Source organism: Cynara cardunculus, assembly GCF_001531365.2.
Source record: "Cynara cardunculus var. scolymus isolate 2C chromosome LG 5, CcrdV1, whole genome shotgun sequence".
In the NCBI taxonomy this organism is placed as follows: Eukaryota; Viridiplantae; Streptophyta; class Magnoliopsida; order Asterales; family Asteraceae; genus Cynara; species Cynara cardunculus.
Window position 1 is genome coordinate 13274746 of NC_037532.1, and position 5834 is coordinate 13280579.

A 5834-nucleotide genomic window follows, 5' to 3' on the forward strand; every position below is an offset into this window, starting at 1 on the left:
TACCCCGCCTCTGAAGCCGAGGAAGAGGAAGCTGATGTCGCAACATCACGAGATAGCTCCTCTCTTGAGGGCTATCAAGGACATGATGGAAGTCCTTCTAGGCCCACATTTTCACAAGGCCAAGAAGGCGCCTCCGGAGCAGAGGCCCAACCTGCAGCATCCGTTGCTACAGGGGTTACCCCAATTGCAGACCTGGTCACGAAGGCCGAGTTCCAAGCCTTTGTCGATTCAGGTATGCGGTCCTTGGAAGACCTTAAACTCATCATTCAAGGGATTGTTGACAACCCACCCTCAACCGATAACACCGACCTTCAACAATCCCTTGCAATACTTCAACGCCACCTCTCCCAAATTGAAACCCAAACCCGAGACAATACCACACGTCTCCAAATGCTCCAACAAACCATCACCCAACACCACAACACCGCATCCTCCCTTGCCACCCAAAGAAACCAAATACTCATCCACTCCATCGCCACCCTCACGGCCCAGGCAACTGAGGCTGATGAGAACCTTACCTACATCACCCAACTACATACCATCCTCCAAAACCTTAACACCCTACCAACCTCCATCATCTCCCAAATCCCTCAACAAACCCTACCTCCATCCACTTCATCTATCGATGAAACCCTTGCCACCCTTACCCACCAAATGGCCACCATTCAAACCACCCTCACCCAACTCCCCGCCACAATATTAGCCCAAATCCCTCTGCAGGGCCATCCTTTAATGAAGCCTTCTCATCACCAACCTTCCTATTCCTCCATCTACATCCACCACCACCTCCATGCCACCACAAGCCTCATCCTCAACCACAGAGTTCGCAACCAGAGCCGACCTGAGGGATCTGTCCAAGGCACTCGTCTCATCTTTCAATGAGATTAGTGCCAAATTCGATCATCGCGCCATCCATCCGACCAGGGTTCTCTCCCAGAACCTGGCCAATGAACAAAGGTGCACCACTTCTCTCCTTCAAACAATGGAGGAGAGCCGACGACAAGCTGTTTTGAAGGCGTATCTTACGTCCTTCAGGAAGGACAAAAAGAAGAAGAAGAAGAGTAGAGCCTCATGCTCTAGCAGCCGCCAACACAAAAGGCCACGACATGAAGACCAAGACCCCGATGATCAAGGTCTTGGACCTCATGAGGAGGAGACAGAGGCCGCGGCTGCACAACAAATGAAATCCGCTGCACCACCACCACCACCATCTCAAACACAACCACCACCCTCAACCGAAGGAACCCAAGCAAGGGAACCAGAGGCTCTGCCCTCTGAAGATGTACAAAATGTACATGTTCCCTTCACTACAACCCCAGAACCCATCGTGTTGAGTTCCTCAACCGATGAAAACCCAACCTCTCTACCTTTTACTCCATCACCTACACCAAACCTACCCTTAACCCCTTCACCAACTCCTCGCACCACAGAACCCTTCACCTTATCCATACAACCAGAACCAACAATAATCCAAACTTCATCACCCCAACAACCTCAAACCCAAACAGAACCCCATGAACCAGAAACCACCCAAACCGAACCCAATGAACCAGAACCAACCCAAGCTGAATCAACCCAAAAAAGAAACCATACTTTCACCAACACATACACAACCCTCAACCCAACTACCTGTGGTGCAAGAGGATGTTCCCTCTTCGTCAAGGCAACCTCCGCAGAGCCTGGTCGATGAAATTATACAGAATATGGAGTCACTGCAGAGACGTCCAGAGTTGCCACCCAAGGAACCCATTATGATGGAAAATATCCATCAACACTTGTATCACGACTGCGATGAAAGTTTGACCATCAATCCTCCGATTTTATCGCCAGAGTCCATGGACCTCCTACACCATAGGTTTATTAGACAGACCACCCAAGCACCTCAGGCTGTTTTCTCAAACGATGCGATAAGGAGGGTCATGGATCTAAAAGTGAGAACCTTCGCCAATAGAGCCATACGATACATCGAGTTCATAGTGGAAAGAGCACATGGTCAAATCAGCATGTTCAACGAAAATGACCTCATCAACCTCAATCCCTATGACTTGATCGAGGTTTATGCATACATGGCTCAGCAACAGGATCACGGCATCAGATTTGGGATGGCGAACAGAGCGATGGTGAAGACAATAGAGACCCTGGTAAACCATCGAGCCAAGAGTGATTTTGAAATTGCTCTTCGCTTAGGCATCGAAAGATTCTCCTGCACTCCACCAAATGAAGACTTCCTAGACCTGCATGAGAAGAGATCTGCCTCAGTCTTAACTCAACCCGAGCTTGGACTTGTTTACAAGAATGAGTTCGGGGAAAATAAATTCTTCAGACTAACTGAGGCATTCAAGTATTCATCGGATACACTTAAATGGTTTCAGAAAGTCATCAGAGAAAGACTTGGTAGAAATCACATGCCAAGAGAAGAAGGGAGTCAACTCATCCATGAGATATCGACAGTCATCGGCTATCGAAGACTGCTTCTGCGCTTCAGAGATATATTTCAAGGTAGATCATGATGAGTTGTAAACTTTTGCCTTAAAATGATGTCTTTTGTTTCCAGTGTTGTAAGAATTTCATCATCCAATGAAAATTTAGAATTTGATATTTTTCTATTAGATTAGTCTTTGTTCTTCACAATTGTTTCTAGATTAGTCTATGTTCGTTCTTTCATTACTTAGGAGGAGATTGTTAAGCCCCATAATTCATAAAGTGAAAAAGTAATGAAAAACAATAAGTGATGAAGAACCAGAAGACCGATGAAGACATCAAGGCACAATTGGCTAAGTCTGGAGAACAACCAGAGGGCTGATGGACAACCAGGGATGCGATGGAAAGAGCATCTTCATCGCCCCTCTGGTCAACAACACTTAGAGAATTATTCAACAATTCATCCAGAGGCATACGATGAAGATTTAAAGATAAGGATGATTCATCATACCATGGAAGATAGCTGGAGATGACAAGTCGACAGCTGCACTTCAAGTTTATCTTAATATTAAAGCTTATCAATAGTTTATATAAACATTATCTGTTAATAGAAGATTAGCTAAAAAGTCTCATTAGATAGTTATCTTCTAATTTAGCTTACTAGTATAAATAGGTGATTAGGCCTATTGTACTAAATGTCTCTTTTACGTTTTTCTTATCAATAAAGTAAAACATTTGACGCTCAAGACTGTTCTTTATTGTTTATAATTCATTCTTGAGTGTTCATCACTTTCTCCATTAAAACACTATAATTTGGTTATTCTTAACTAGATTATTAGTGTTATTGAGAGATCTGGGATCAACACCATGTATCAAATCTGTGGAAATGTTTAGCTAATCCGAGTCTCACTGTACCGCTACCAGAGGTCAAACTGGACAACAAGTTGAACTTTGTAGAAACACCAGAAGCCGTAATAGACCGAAAGATCAGGGTGTTGCGAAACAAAGAAATCAGTCTAGTGAAAGTACAGTGGAAGTTTCACAAAGGACCAGAGGCAACTTGGGAATTGGAATCAGAAATGAGAGCAGATTATCCATGGCTCTTTGATTAAAGGAATTCTGGGACGGAATTCTTTTTGAAGGGTGGATAATGTGATAACCGGGTCCTGATTATTACCCAAGGTATTTATTATGTGAATTAATTGTTTATGTGGATACATGTTTACATAGATCGAATATGTGAGTATGTGTATTTTATCCATAGAGATACATGCATAATATGTAGATATATATATATATATATATATATATATGAGTATGTGTGTTGTATATATGAATATATATACATATATATGCATGTCCATGTATGTGGGAAAGTTGGCTGGTTTAGCCGACTTTCCTATTTTTGGAAAGTATATATATATAGGGTTTGAAATTTTGCTAAGGTTTCTGGTCTCATTTGAGTTTTGGGAGGAAATAGAGAGAAAGGTTGTCCGGAGAATCAAATTTGGGTTCATTTTGCTATTTCATCTTCAAGCTTTTATAAAGGTGAGTGGTTTCTAAAAATACACTTTTAAAAGCTTTGATTTTTACTATAAGAACTGCATATTATTCTTAAAATTTGTTTTGTGCGACTTAGGTTTAAATCGGACAAGGGTTGATCGGAGTAGGTATAAACCGGACAAGGTTTGTCCGGATTACTCTTAAACCGGGTAGGAGTTGTCCGACTTAACTATAAATCGCTTAAGTATTGTGCAATTTAGGGTGTTAGTGAGAATTTTGAAATACGTAAGCCGGACAAAGGTTTTGAACGGAGAAGTATGAATACGACCAAACATTGTGCGATTTAGCCTTAAATCGCTTAAGGGTCGAACGGATTAGTTATAAACCGATCACGTATTGAACGGTTTAGCCTTGATCCGACCATGTATTGTCCGGATTGTCTTAAATCACATAAGTCATGTCGTTTAGCCTTAATTCAATTATAGGTTGTCCGGATTAGTAAATCAGACAAAAGGGTCAAGTGATGTCCGGATTGTGTATTCGGATAATTTGTCTGGATAACTTTTATTTTAAAATTTTCAAGTGTTAATTATTCTAGACATGTATATAGTTTAAAATGTCTATTATTGGGTTTAATTGTGGATTTATAAAAGGGGTATTTTATATCTTTTTAAATAAAAAGATATGTTCCTACCAAGCTTGGTGACGTAAGTCTGTTTTGGTATGGAACTGGATTTTTGGGAAAAATGTTTTTAGCAAGCGTGGTGATGTAAGTCTTTTGTGGTATGAAACTATATTTTGGAAAACCTTCCTACCAAACATAGTGACGTAAGTCTGTTTTGGTATGAAACTTGTTTTCAGTGGTAGTTCCCCCAGACGTGGTGACTTTTGTCTATTCTGACTTGGAACTGGGAATGGGTACTTTCAGACGTGGTGACTTTTGTCTGTTCTGAAAAGTAGCCCTGTTTTGGTGGAGGAATAAGGGTGGCATATCAAGGAGAGGTATACTTGGAATAAGAGAGACATTGTCATATGTGGATATTATTATAACTCTTATTATTAGTTCTAATTGGATTTAATAACTTTGAATCATCATTTCTTTGTGACCTGATGAGTTAAATATATTATTCTTATTAAAAATATTAACGTAGATGTTATTGAGAAGGGAAAAATGGTTTGTCATAAAGGGCAAATATTGCCTTAAACCTTTCCGTTAATATTTATAAAAGAATGGTCTAATGATTCAAAGAATCTTTGGTAACAATATTTGTTTCATATTGAGAATATTGAATCTTTAAGCAGATGTATTTTAGTAATAGAACTGAGGTTCTTGAGTTTATTCTTTTATGCATATCATTGAGAATTGCATCATTGGATTGTATTACAGATATTTCTGAGCAAAGTTACGTTATTATACTTTGGTTTTTATCACCCTGCATTTGCAAATAAGAGATTTTCTCACTAGACCCTTCTGGTCTAACCCTCATTTTTTGTTTTAAAATTATGCAATGCAGGAATAATGTGGTCCGGGGATATTAAAGGGAAATAAAAAATGTGATTATTTTTCTATCTGTTATCTGCTTTTGAAGATACATGTTGTATTACATGTAATAATACATGATTTGTTTTGGAAATTTTTATATGTAGATTTTGTACATATAGTAATCCTTGTACTAGTGAGACCTTATGATGTAAATTATATTTCTATGTAATGAAATATGTGTTATTTGCAAATGTGGAGTTTGGGGGTGTTACAATTTTTACTTTAATTAATGACCATTATTAATTATTTTTATCTTTACAACACTCCTTACATGTACATATATTATATTATTTTAAAAAATATTTATTATATGGTTGATTACATAAGTTTCAATTATTATTTTTTTGTAGGTCATACATATTGACTT